The sequence below is a fragment of the Piliocolobus tephrosceles genome, chromosome 2, assembly GCF_002776525.5.
Source record: "Piliocolobus tephrosceles isolate RC106 chromosome 2, ASM277652v3, whole genome shotgun sequence".
Taxonomy (NCBI): Eukaryota; Metazoa; Chordata; class Mammalia; order Primates; family Cercopithecidae; genus Piliocolobus; species Piliocolobus tephrosceles.
Window position 1 is genome coordinate 180,865,415 of NC_045435.1, and position 15,186 is coordinate 180,880,600.

The 15,186-nt window shown below is 36.0% G+C and overlaps 1 long non-coding RNA gene across 1 annotated transcript in view; it reads right to left on the reverse strand.

Moving 5' to 3' along the window:
• Positions 1-15,186, reverse strand: part of LOC111544256 — a 530,430-nt gene that overhangs the window by 4,610 nt on the left and 510,634 nt on the right. The gene's annotated exons all lie outside the window — the stretch shown is intronic.

A 15,186-nucleotide genomic window follows, 5' to 3' on the forward strand; every position in this document is an offset into this window, starting at 1 on the left:
AAATATAGTTCTGAAATCAGACATTCCATTTTTTTTCCTGCACTTATTGGTAATGCTTTAAGCATTTTGCCAATTAGCTTGGATGTCAATTTGAATTGAATATTATTGTAAGGCAGACTCTTTCTATTATCATTGCAGAAGAGTTTTCATTGGGAATGGATGCTAGTTATTTCAGCTAATCTAGACTGGGTATCTGGATCTGTCATCTGTGTTCCATAATACCTCTTCTCTAATTCTTGTTCTTTAACTTTCTCTGTCAAATTCTAGGACACTGCTCCTGTTTGTCTCCTATTGCAGTGATGCAATTTTCTGTGGTATCAAGTTACTATTCTACATCCCCAGTCTCATTTTAAATTCAGTTCTCAGGTTTTCTTTACTTTGTACATATTTCTGACAACAGCTTATTTATAACAACTTGGCTTCATAAATATATGAATCTTTTCTTTTTAACGTTCTGAGAACAAATTTTTCTAGTTTTCTCCCTTTTTCTTCTGCAGCTCTTTTGTTAACTTTTCTTTTGTTTTTATTGCTAATTTTATTGCTTTGAGTCAGAGAAAATGTCCTTCACATATCCTAGATCTTGTAACTTTTTGAGACCTCATACATAGTTGATGTATGTTCATGTTTTAATACATTTTCAAATTATTTTTATGGCGCATGCAGAAAGCACTATTCAACCACTACATAATTATTATTGGCTACCTTATTGTAAAGTTTAGTAGATTTACTTTTTTTAAACATTTTTGAAAGATTGAGATTTACAAGTTTAAAACTACCATGATTATAAATGTGTCCCATATTTTTATTTTTTCTTATATATTTTTCTTAACAGTCATATAACTATGCAGTCTCCTTTTTATTGAAGTAAATAGCCACTCTTTCTTTTGCATAATATATTTATTTAAAGTTTACACTTTGTGATATTCATGTTGAAACCACTTTCTTATCTTACCATTTTCTAATCCTTTAAAGGTAAAATTTGAGGGTCAGATGTGTCCTTTTTAAGCAATGTGTAGTGACATTTGTCTGATGAAGTGAGGTCACATAGTACTGAGGAATCTGTCATTGGCTGGTGGCTCACTTTCACCTTTACACCCACAAGTTCGCACTGACACCCACTCATTACTTTAAATGATTCTCTTTTGCAAACTAGACCTTCTGAATATCATTTCTTGGCAAGTTGCATAGGAGTCTAGCCAATTAATGAGTAAGAATAATTTCCTTTCCATCAAGTCTTAAGATAATAGGTTTTTGAAGTCTGTTCTATCTAAAAAGTAGCTTTTAAGAAAGGTGTTGATATAAATATAATGAATTAATATATCAAATTTCTTATTAAATGAGCTAGATACTGCTGAATATACTGAAAAAAATATGAAACACCCTTGTGAAAATTTGTCCTTGTGACCTCATACAAATCCTTTGTGTTATCTGAGGCTTACTTACTGCATCTGTACGATGAAACATTGGCTTATATTAGCCATAACATCCCCTGCCCTACTCAGAGGTTTTGCAACTCTGTAAACTCTAAATATAAGGCAGATCCAAGAACTCAATTAGGATACAAGTATTCGGGGGAAGATGCATAAACTTTCAGAAACATGCTTTAGAATTTAGTATGGCTTACCAATAAAATAAGTGATAAATGGTTTGAATAAATGATGATACGCTGTTAAACTCTGTATTACAGTGTACTTTATTGGATTTTTTAATGATGCAAAAATTCCAATGAGATGAGCCAATAACTCAAGACTTTTTTTCAGATAAAATACGTATTTTCATGTTCTAATCAGTTGCTTATGCATTTATCCATTCATGATTATTTACTTAAGTAAAACTGCAAGGTAGATGCTCTGTGGTGATATAAAAATGGAAACATGAGTCCCTGGAGACATTTGTTTGATAACTGTCACTAAGATTTGGTTTCTCTGATGCCAAAGAAAAGAATTTTGATTTTGGCCTTAACCAAGAGATATTTCATTAGCCACCAGTTTTATAGGGCACTGTAGGTGTTAGGTCAAAAATATGATATATGTATTTAATATAATATAGTTCTTTTTATCTTCAAGAGAAATGTATAACATTCAGCATAACTAATAAAGAAGTACTTTTGTTGTTGTCGTGGTTGTCATTGTTGTTGTGGTTCTTTTGGCATAATACCTTGAGGAACATGTGTTCCATGGGAAAGTTTTGGGGATATGATGTGCTTGGTGGGTCTGTAAGGTGGAGTTGAGTTGACCACCCCCTCTGGCCAAATGTTGAAGAGCTTTTTTTATTTAAACATACAAACCAACAGTATCATGAAACGGTTGTTTAAGCTAAATGGAAATGACTTTTGAATGCTATCTTCTTTCAATGATTTGTACCATAGTGTCCTGTGACTATGAACTAAGAGTTTAATGAAAACATAGAGTTAGATTTGTGGTAAACTTATGCAAAATTTCTTCTCTGAGTGGGTCACTATTTTATAGGAAAGCAGGGTAATATCACATTTTTCTTGTTGTGTGTACAAAACAGGCTAGAATAAGTGCAAAAATGCCTACTGTACCCTTTCACACTGGCCCTCAAAATAATTCTGAATAACATAATAGAAAGACAGAAGTTATTTTTTAAATATTTTAGATTCTAAGGTAATGCTGAATTAACTTTGTCCTTTCAATGTTTCCGTCCACTATGCCAATACATAGATATGATTTTGGCCCACAAACTCCATACGGTTCTGCTTTGCAGCTGCAAAGTAGATGAGGGGCCAGGAGGGGGAGTAGAAGTTAAAATATTGCAGACAGAGCTACCCTAAAATTCATGATGAAATGATTAATGCTGATAACAGATGGAGAAGTAAACAGGGCCAGCCAGAAAACACCACCAACTGCTACCTAAGGACAAAGAATGAGGACTTCCAAAATGACAAACAGAACAGTAATTGAAAAAAAATCACATGTGCAATTATTAAAAAGGGGAAACTATAGTAGGAGACAAACCATTTCTCAAATATAAATGCAAATGGTGGTTGTATGTTTCAGCCAGACAATGGTGCTTCAATGTATCACTGTCATGAAAGAACAATGAGGCTTAGGCTAAGTTTGCGTGTTGATTTTCCACGAAATCCACAAAAACAGGCTATAGTTTTCAAGTAAATAGCTCTCCTATGGTAAAATACTACTGCTCTTCTTGCATACCTTTTCTTTTTTTTCTCTCAGGAAGCACAAGATAGATCCAGGTAGCCTTGCTGATGAGTGTCAGATATTTTAAGCTTACTTTATTATTTTTTATTTCTACGAAGAGTAAGGCATGAGGGAATAGTGCTCTATATGATGATATCTGCTCCATTCTGAACAAAAGTGCCTTTAAATCCCCCAAGCCTGGTCTCAAAATACTCTCCTATGTAAAATACCAAGGGAAAAAGAAAACCCTAGGGACAAATAAAGGATGAACCAGATGATGACATTTTTTCTTTTGATATTTTTTCCCTTTCTAAGGTTACATATGCTTGTGTTCACTGTCCATTACAAATATGCTTTGTCCTTTAACTAAATGAGTCAGAATGCCACCTGGGTGTGCCACTTCCTCACAATTATGCTGTAAATATGTTGATTTATGCAAAAAATTATGCATCTTATATTATGTAAATGTGGCTATAAACTTAATGTAGACCATTCTCCCGAAAGAAATTTTAAACATTCCTTGTAAAAGTTACCATACAGTTATCAAACTTTTTTGTTTCTCCACACATGTATGTAAACATTGAAACTCTTAACCAGCCTGGTACATACTCAGTGCTATTGACTTTGTTTCTTGTTATTCCTCTTTCCACCTCAGGCAGCAGACAGGAAAAGAAAAAAAATAAAAATAAAAATACAAAAGGAATCCATGGAGATAAGAATTGTATTGTTATTATAATGTTAACATTTATATAATATTTTGGAATGGTGGCTTTTATGGCAAGTTTTATGCATATCAGTTAATCAATCCTATTAGAGGAAACAGTACAAAGGGTAAAGTGTTCAGGAATCTCAATTGCTGCTCTCCACCTTTTCCCTCAACGTTTCCCCACACTGTCTGAGGTCATTGTTGCTGTATGGATAATACAGCCCATGATTAGAAAAAAAACCATTCATCTTGACTGCAAAATAGTATAGGGTTCGTTTCCAAAAACTTGAAAAATATGAAAAAAAGAAGCATACATTTTTGCCAATTCTCCCTCTTACTGAATGAATTTGTTGCTTACCTCAAGCATAAGTTTCCTCATTTGCATAAGAGGGATATGAATGTTTTGAAAATTCAGCAGGTGAAACATTTCAGCATATTTAGTTTGGGTCCTGGCACAGAGTAACTTTTGTAGCTGCTATTTGACTTAATGTCTAGAGAAAAATTCAGTATCACTGCCCAAAATGGTTATTCCTTAAAATGTCTTTGTTTTATTATAAAAGTGGTAGAATCTTGTGACAGAAAAATTGATAAGTGGAGAATATTACAAAAATAGTTCCTAGTTATATTTTCCATAACACATATAATTTTGGGGTACTTTCTCTAGTTGTTTTCTTTTTTAATCTCATGGTGTTTCATTTTGTCTTGGTAATCATTCTGTACACACAATTTGGCATACTCCATTTTTGTACTGTTTTTCATATTCTTTCATAACCATGAAATTTTAATACCCACAGAAAACGTTATGTAAGAAAAATGTATTTAATTATTTTAAATTGCCTTATTTACAACATTTAAGAAATTTTTTTAAAGCAAAATACACTTGGAACAATTATCCTTAGGCAGCTATTAAGTAAGTTTATTGATTACACTATGTATGGGTGATATTAATTCACATCCTTGCCACATAACTTTTTTTTTGTTTATCATCTGTTCAGCATGAAGGGATTACTAAAGTACCTAGCATTCAAAATATGCTATATTTGAATTACTTCTCAGCTAGAGTAAATGCAGTATACGAAAAAGATAGCACAAAGCCCTGGATACACTAACAAATGCGTTGTATGTGGAAATGATAGATTTTTTTCTGGAAGTAAATTACTCATCTCCCTGGATCTCTCTGAAAATATTAGCCAAGCAAAAATAGTTGCTGAGAACACAGTAAATTTTACAGTACATTTTTTCCCCTGGCAAAATATTTTGAGAAATTTGATAGTCAAAGAAATTTTTATTTCTCCTCCCATTCTTATTAAATACTATTCATAGAAAAAATTTCATTATCTAAGTTCCATGGACCACACTGGAGTTTCATGGATGGACATTGGGAGTTTCATATGTTGCTTAAAATTGTGCACCAAATCTAGAATTTTCGAACCTTTCTAAATTGGTCTTGGGAGAGGGGCTTTACTTTTTTCATAGCATCTAGTGCTGGACATAATGATGTCAAAGTTTCCTTCCAACTATAAAGAAATATGTTTTCGATGGTCTGCTGATATGATGGTCTGAATGTCTCCCAAAACTCATGTGTTAAAACCGAATCCCTGTTGTGATGGTATTACGAGGTGCGGGCCTTTTGGGAAGTGATTAAGTCATGAGGGCTTATGAATGTATTCGTGCCTTATAAAAGGACTTGAGGGAACTAGCAAAGATCCTTTTTACCCTCTGCCTTTTCATATAGAGGACACAGCAACAAGGCTCTCATCAGACAGCAAATGCCTGTGCCTTGATCTTGTACTTCCCATCCTTCGCAACTGTGAGAAATACATTTCTGTTCTTTATAAATTACCCAGTCTGTGTATTCCATTACGGAAGCACAAATGGACTAAGAAATTGGTGCTGAGAAGTGGGGTGTTGCTATAACAAATACCTAAAAATGTGGAAGCAGCTTTGAACTGGGTAATGGGTAGAGTCTGAAGCAATTTTGAAGGTCATGTTTGAAAACATCTAGAATGCCATGGCGCATTAAGGGTAACTCTGGTGAGGCTTAGAAGAAAAGGATAGATACAGAGAAAGCCTCCATCTTAGAGATTATCTAAGTGGTTGCGAACAGAATGTTTGTAGAAGTATGGACAGTAAAGGCCATTTGAATGAGGTCTTAGGTGGAAATGAGGACTGTGTTACTGAAAACTGAAGGAAAGGCCATCCTTGTTTCAAAGTGGCAAATATCATGGCTGAATTACGTTTGTGTCATAGTACTCTGTGGAAGGCAGAATTTAAGAGCAATGAACTAGGATATTTAGCTGAAGAAATCTCTAAGCAAAGTGTTTAGGATATTAAATGGTGTCTCTTAAACTACTTATAGTAAAATACAAGAAGAAAGAAATGACTGAAAGACTGAATTAATAATCAAAGAGGAAGCAGAACATAAAAGATCTGTGAAATTCTTAGCTTGACTATGTAAAGCATAAAAAAGCATATTTAGGAGAGAAAACTAAGGATGTAGCCAACAGTCCCTTTGATAAGAAGATTAGTATGGATTGAAGGAAGCCAGATGCTATTAATCAAGACTGTGGGAGAATGACCCTGAAGGCATTTTGGAGATCTTCCAGGCTGCCTTGCCATCACAGGCCCAGAGTCAGAACATTGAGGGCAGAATGGTTTCAAGGAAGAGACCCAGGTCACTACAGAGTTCCAGGGTGCCTGTGGGACTGCAGGGCTCACTGCCCAGGCTGCCTCAAGTCTCTGCTGCCTGCATTCTGGTGTAGCACTCTTTGGCTGCTCCAGATGTGACTCAGGTGGGCTTAGGTGCAGCTTGGGCCACCACTGCAGACGGCATGAGTTGTAAAGCTTGATGGTGTCCACCTGATACTAAATCTGCTGGCACACAGAGTGAACAAGCATTGGATGTACCTTTAGTGTCATCCATGTCTAATTTAAATGAGAGTCTGGAGAGAAGACTTTTGAGTAAATGCTAGAATTAGTTAAGAACTTTGGGTTGTTGATATGAAATAAAAATATATTTTCCATGTGGGAAAGACATAAATGTTGGGGCCAGGGCAGAATGCTATGGTATGAGTGTCCCCCTAAATTTACGTGTTGAAACTTCATCTCCATTGTAATTAAGAGGTGGGGCCTTTTGGGGAATGATTAAGTCAGGAGGGCTCCACCCTCATGAATGGATTAGTACCTCATAAAAGGGCTCAAGGGGACTAGCCTAGGTCCTTTCTGCCCTTTTGTCTTCTGCCTTGTGAGGACACAGCTCAAAGGCCCTCAGCAGACACCAAATGCCAATGCCTTGATCTTGGACTTCTCTGCCTCCAGAAATGTGAGAAATAAATCTCTGTACTCTATAAGTCACTCAGTCTGTGGTATTCTCTTACAGCAGCACAATTGGAATAAGACACCTGGCTCACCCTGTGTTTGGAAATACGTGCTCCCATGTGGAAACCAGTCCTAGCTCTCCCACTTCCCTCTAAAATAGCTTAACATTGACTGGGCTGCAGAGAAATAATCTGAATGTGGAAATTGCAGGTGGTGGGAGATCCTTGACATTTTGAAGACATAAATTAGACAGGTTTGACATGGGGTGCTAGAAACAAACAAACAAGCACACAAAACATAAACCAAACTCTTTCCCCAGCGGCAGAAAACCCAGGCCACAAGTTATTGTTCCATTTTTCCTTCCCCAGACTAAAAATAATGGTCCTATTTGGAGGGACTCACAGCTTTTAAAAAGATAATGTGCCCAGTTATTCTAACGTTCTATTTTCTTCTTTATAACCAGTAAAAAGGCTTATAACATTCTATCATCCAGAAATTGGGACCAAATCAATAAATTGTAAACACTTCACAATTCTTTTCCCTTATTCTTTTTCACAAATAATATCTGCACAAATAAGTACAATCTTACTAATGCTTTTCTTCCTTTTCCATTTTATACTTTTAAAATGTTTAAATTTCTATGATAGTCACTGAAAAATGTTTTCTAAAAGTCAGAGAAGCTGCACTACATTTCTAGAATATAAAATCAGATCTGGAGATTACCAATTTTTGTTTCAGTGCCTAAATTTTTCAAAACTGTATAAAAGGGAACCAACATATGCACGCTAGTGATGTACCAGAAACTGAGCTAAGAGGATTACTTAGATTATTTCATGTGATCCTCACAGCAACTTGAAGTTGCTATTTTCAACTTATTTTATTTATGAGGAAGCACGCCCTAGGATATTAGGTAACTTGTCAGAAATTCCAAAGCTGGTATACAGATGTACTAGTCCATTTGGGTTGCTGTAATAAAAATATTATCAATTGGGAGGTTTGAACAACGCACATTTACTTATCAGAGTTCTGGAGGTTGGGAAATCCAAGGTCAAAGCACTGGCAGATTTGGTGTCTTGTTAGGGCCCATTCCTCGTAAATGACACCTTGCTGCATCCACACATGATGGAAAAGGGAAAGAGAGCTTTCCAGGATTTTTTTAAATTAAGGGCACTAATCCCATTTAGGAAGGCTCTACACTCATGAGCTAATCATTTCCCAAATGCCCCACTTCCGAATACCATCACATTGGGGGTTAGGATTTCAACACATAAATTTTGAGAGGACACAAACATCCTGTCAGTAACAGTGGCAAAAATGAGAGTTACATCAAGCGTTTTCCTATTTCATCATCATTCTAAACCTTACTTTTTTATTACAGGGACTAGAGATTCTTTCATAATCACATGTCAGAAAATGAGTATGACAGTATGCGTCATTGGAATAAAACTGGCAGAGAATAGCATGATTATGCTGTGGTTTCTATTTGAGACTGGAAAGATATTACTGAGAATAAGCCATTTTGATCAATACAATATTGGGGAGATGGTGTGAAGAGCAGAAGCAATTGACTTGAAGGTCTACAATGCAATGAATTTGCCACCTAATTAAGGATGCTTCTGCTATGCAAATTATTAATCTAAGAGAATCACATCATTAATATTTGAGCCATATTTATTCATTAGGCAAAATGGATCTACTTAGATAAAATACTTATTGTTACTTCAAATGTAGATGTAGCAATGCTTTCATTTACTTCAAACTTCTCTCCACACTGACAACTCATTCAATATTGATGATTCTCCCACAAATTTGCTTATGGGTGCTTTCAGCTGTGGGGGGTCAACTGAGACACAAAGCTTTAGTGAACACTGGTATTCACTAAATTTCCTCCATTACAGTGAACAAATAAGGAGCTTTGTCCGAGACAGTTTACTAAATGTGCTCCGTAGTGAGCTCTGCATTATAATACACTGAGGATGTGGCTACTTTTGGTTTAGAAAAGAGCCCTATTAGAGTTGGTGGCTAACCTCAGTAGCTTTCACAGTGGTGCTGTGATATCACAAGGGCTCAGGATAGCCTGGCAAGACATTTGCTTTCGCCAGTGCTTAATTAAGGGCTCCTGTTCTTATTTTTATTGAATGTTAGGGAAATAAAAAGATACACATTTTCTTCTTTCCTTTCTCCATTCTGTCTCCCCTCTTTCACTTCCTTTTTCCCCACAATCTAAACCTAAACCTATTCTCATGCTTGCTCTTTCTCTCCTTCCTTCTTTCCTTCCTTCCTTCTTCCTTTCCCTTTCTTTCTTCCTTTCCTTTTCTTCCTTCCTTCCTTCCTTCCTTGCTTCCTTCCTTCCTTCCTTCCTCCCTCCCTTCCTTCCTTCCTTCTTTCCTTCCTTCCTTTCTTCCCTTCTTTCTTTCCTTTTCTTTCTTTTCTTTCTTTCTTTTCCTTTTCAAAAATATGTTTTATATGAGAAGTAAGTGTGAAAAGAACATTGTCTAGTCCAAGGACTGGTACTCTTTAACTATAAAGTGTCAGCAAATAGTTCACTTTTTGTGGGCCATATGATCTCTGTCACAATGACTCAACTGTGCTCTTGTGACATAAACAGAGTCATAGATAATACTTGTAGGTATTAGTGTGGCTGTGTCCTCATAAAACTGTATTTATGGGTACTGAAATTTGAATTTCATGCAAATTTTTTGTACCAATAAATATCATCCTTTTGAATTTTTTCTAACAATTACAAAATATAAAAAATAAAAATCTTAACTCACAGACTTTACAGAAAGAGGCGTCAGTGTAGGTCTCTGGTCAGAGGCCAATTCAGTTCTGATGTCTGCCTGGTTCCATATGCTAAAATTTGGCATTTAATGTTTCTCTCAAAGACATGACCTCTGTCTAAAAGATCACTTTTACAATTTCGATTCCATGTTCAAAATTCCCAGACTTATCTTTTATTCTCTGTCTCTGCATACGCTTTGACCCTTAACACTAAACTCAAGTGATTTATCTTTCATGAAATCTCTCCTTATCTTTCTTCTTTCCATTAGCTTTTCAGCTGAGGCTGTCATAACAAAATAACACAGACAGGATACCTTAAAGATCAGAAATGTATTTTTCACAGTTCTAGAGGCTGGAAATCCACAATCAAGTAGTTGGCAGGTTTGGTTTCTCCAGAGGCCTCTGTCTTTGGCTTGCAGATGGCTGCCTTCTTGCTGTGTCCTCACATGGCTTTTCCTCTGTCTGCAGGCATGCCTGGAGTCTCTCTCTCTTATTCTAAAGACCCTACCCTTATGACCTCGTTTATTATCTTCTTAAAGGGCCTGTCTCAAAAAACAGTCATATTGGGGGTTAGGACTTCAGTATCCTAATTTGAGGGAAAGGAATTCAGTCCATAACACCCTCAATTAGATGCATGAAACTTAAGGAGAGCAAAAAACTGAGCAATCAAGACAGATAATATTTTAATACAATATTTAAAAAATAAAAATCAATGCAAAAAATCAATGAGAAAAAAATCAAAATTTTAAATAAAGGCAGGATCAATATTATTGATTTTTCTTTTTGTCTCAGACTTTAATATGGCGCAGCATGACACTGACTTCTTCCTCTTTGCTACTTCAGCCTGTCCTTCATTTTGGTTCCGTTTTCACTTATGATATGTAGCATCCCCTTCCTTGATTACAAATTTTTGAAATCGGGGATTCTAACTATAATTGCTTCCTCAATTTTTAGCACACTATCTAGCATATAGTAAGTACACAGTAATCATGTACTTTTAAAATGTGTACCCTCTGATGTGGCATAAGGGTCTAATGTAGCCACTTCAATATTTGGAATACTTTTAAAAATCAGAAATGTGTAAAGAAGTACACTACAATTAACTTTCCCATGATGTTTATGATGAAAACATTTTGGGTAAGGCAAAGATTTCTGGTAAGTGAAGAAATTGGAAGAGGATGCAAGCAATGTAAATGATAATATGATGGTACCTATGAGATAAGAGGAAGAACAAAATCTTTTTGAAAAATATACTATGCAGCAAAGTCATACATGAGGCTTGTCATATGGGATACTTCCTTTAAACTTCACATCTTTAGTTTAAATTTATAGGTGAGAAAACAAAGGAGTTAAGAAGTTAAGTAATTTATAGCCCATAGCCAAGTGCAGATTAGAGAGGATTAAATCATTCTGAATCCCGTAAGACTCACTTCCTAAGATTCTATTTTGGTACACATTAAGGAATAGACATTATTCTTCTCTCAAGGGATTTACATTAACATAAAAGAACAACAAAGAGTAATGCAAATCCTTAGTGGCTTGAGGATTCTGGCACAAAATTGTCTCTGATTAAATTAACCATACTGCTCTTTCAAATTTCTCCTGCCAGGCAGTGAGCTGCTGGAGCATACGTGCTGTCCTACTAAACTGTATTCACCATGATGCCACAGATTATAATGAATGCATTTTGACTTTTTCATTACAGTCAAACTTGGTTTGCAGCAAACAGGGAGTTCATCAAGCTGGAGAAAGGGACGTTTCCCAGATCAGCACAGTGTACCCACACTTTGGAGGTACTCAGCCACAAGACCTCATGAAGTACATCCCAACTATGCTTATGGTTCCTGTGAGGAATTTACAGCCCCATCCTCCAAAACTCCGGCACTATTACTATGATTCTACCTTGATGTCTATTCACCAGAGGACCTGTTCTTGGTCTTTTGTTACCCTGCATTTATGTGTTACAATATTTTTTATTTCCAGCCTCATAAACTTTTCACCACCACTACCATTCAGAAGTCTGAATGTAATTGCTCTTTGCTTCCTGTCCTACAGCAAAAGTCTTCTTTGTTTTGACAGAAAATTGTTGACATGGGTTAGCATGTGTTAACACGTCCAATGCTTGCTTCTAAAACTAAATTCTTAGAATTACTGTTTACCTTTGCCCACATGGGTGGGAAGATGAGATGGGGGGTGTCTAGAAATATGAGGGCACCTGCTGTTATAACTTTGATAATTGTGTTTGTCAGGTAGTCATCACTCCTTATGGGGGTGGTATATTTCAATTCTCAACATGTTCAAGAGAATGAGAAGCTTCCCCATGTGCCCTTTAGTGGCAGCAGCAGAACCTGAAAAGAAACTGGGAAAAAATCATATTCATGATGTGTATAAATATTGAGAAAGTGGCAACTGAGCAAATAAGGTAATCGTTGAAATCCTAAATTCCTTTCTGCCTATAAGGGTAGAGGCAGCTGGAATATAAAGGTAAAGGACACTGGCCTTAAATCCAGCAAATTTGGGACAAATCTCAGCTAGGCTGCTCAACTGCCTATGTAGCCATTAGCATGTCACTCCGTGTTTCTTCATTAGTATGTGGGGGATAATAACAAGCTCATTTTAGGATTGCTGAGGATATTAAAGGAGATGCTAATGAAGCTTAAGCTGCAAGGCCTCTCACTTGCAAAGGTCCTTAACTCATTTTATACTAAAATTGTGTATCTTTTAAAAATGTAAACATTTTAGGTTCAAAAAAAATCTGAATCCATGATTGTTTGAATCTTTCTCTTTTTAAAACACATTTAATATCAGACACTAGCAAGAGGAAGACAACAACTTATGGCAAGAAATGGCATATTTACATTTTTAACCAACTCTAAAATAACATAAAAGCATATGAGGTATTTAGGTTGGAAGACATTTATTTAGAAACCTAACAGCATAATAGAAATTATAGTGATTTATTCCATTTACCTTATTATTTGTGTTAATCTATATATACAACATTTTCTATACAGTTCTTGTTATAACTTGTTTACATTTTGGATTTCAGCATGATCTGTTGAATGCAAAACTTGGAATTAAATCTGGAGCACAAGAGGAAGTGTTGGCTTTCTGTATCAGCAAGGACACTTACCTCATTTTAATAATGAATTAGTAAGATGTCTAATATTTAGTCATCACTTACCATGTGATGGGGTTGTTCTTAGGACTTGAACAATATTAACTCACTTAATTTCCAGAAGTAATTTGAGAGGTAGATTCTATCACCATTTTCATTTTACAGGTGAAAAACAGGGATACAGAGTAGTTAAACCACTCCTCTATTCTCACAGAGCTCAGCTATTATATAGAGGAGACAGGACAGAAAGCCAAGATGTCTTACTGTACAGGCGATAGCCTCCACCATCATGACAGACTGCCCTCTGTAACTAAGGAGAAGGCACATTATAAGAGTAAACATGAGGGCTGGGCACAGTAGCTCACACCTGTAATCTTAGCATTTTGGGAAGCTGAGGCGGGAGGATCACTTGGGATGCAGAGCTTGAGGCTGCAGTGAGCTATGATTTCACCATAAGCTGCGTGAAAGAATGGGGCCTTGTCTCGAAAAATAAAATTTTTAAAAATAGTAAAGATGAGGAGCATCCAGAGATTTGGAGTTGGGAAGTGAATAATACTTCCATATTATGACATTGATTTTGTAAGTTAAAGATAACGCAAAGTCAATAGTTGAGTACATTGGGGCAAAAAGAAAATATGAAGTAGTCATCTTGGATTAAAAAAATGAATTTACTAAGAAAACATTGGATTTTGGGGTAGTTTTAGTTTAACATTTGTGGCTATACATGTAAAAAGATATCAGCACCATTTTAGGATTTTTCTTCAGCAATCTTTAGCTCCCTTCTTATCTTTTTATCCTAGGTAGGTGTATTAGTCTGTTTTCACACTGCTAATAAAGACATACCTGAGACCAGGTAATTATAAAGGAAAGAGGTTTAATTTAGTACAGGTACACATGGCTGGGGAGGCCTCACGATCATGGCAGAAGTCAAGAAGGAGCAAGTCACATATTACGTGGCTGCAGCAAAGAGAGAATGAGAACCAAGCAAAAGGGGTTTCCCCCTTATAAAACCATCAAATCTTGTAAGACTTATTCACCATCATGAGAACATTGTGAGGGAAGACACCCCCACGATTCAATTATTTCCCACCAGATCCCTCCCACAACAGATGGGAATTATGGGAGCTACAATTCAAGATGAGATTTGGCTGGGGACACAGCCAAAACATATCAGTAGACATTTGGATTTCATTAATGATTGGTTGTTTTCTCATGAGCGTGTCAAAGTAGAAACAAAAGAAAAGGTATTAAAAGTATTTGCAGTGGACTGGTTATAGTTCTGGGCCATGCATTCTGTAGTTCTGTGTTAGTAAAGAGGACATAACATGTGCAGACATGATAAAGTGAGTAATAGTTCCAATGAGGTTAAAAAGTTAATGGAATAAGAGACTAGAGTAAACAAGCTGGAAAGACCAGAGTTAGTGATCTAAAATTAGAATTTTAGCTTTCAAGGCTTTGAAAGAAGCAATGTTATTATTGATGACAATGTCTAAGTTTGAACCATTATTGTGAGTGACTTAAGTAGGAGTAAAGAAAAAGTATGGCTCTTGAGGAAGTCAAGGAATTGAAATGTTAGTGCTGCTGTGGTTATCAAAAATCGTGGAAGGACCAGTAATGGAGAGCAAATTAGCGAGCTAGTTTGTAATGCCATCAAAGGATTAAAGGGAAATAATCAGAAAATGGTAACTAATAGCAGATTAGCTGTCAGAATGACTAAAGTGTCAAAAAGCATAAAGTTCTCAAGGAAGAATATAAAACAGTGATTTAGAATAGGGACTGGCAAACTATGAACTGCGAGCTAAATCCTTCTCACACTTTTTCTTTTTCTTTTTTTTTTTTTTTTTTTTTGCAATAAAGTCTTATTGGAACACAGCTAATCCCATTCATTTATGTATTGTCTATTGCTGTTTTGGAGCTACAATGGCAAAGTTAGATAGCTGCAAATATTTTCTATATGTATCATTACAGAAAACATCACAGACTTCTGATCAAGAAGCAGTATTAGGACACTTACTGCACGTTTAAAGTCCAAGATACCTGGAGGGGGAAAACGCTGTTTATTTGAGAGAACTGCAGGAAAAACATTGTCCCTAGAGTCCCTC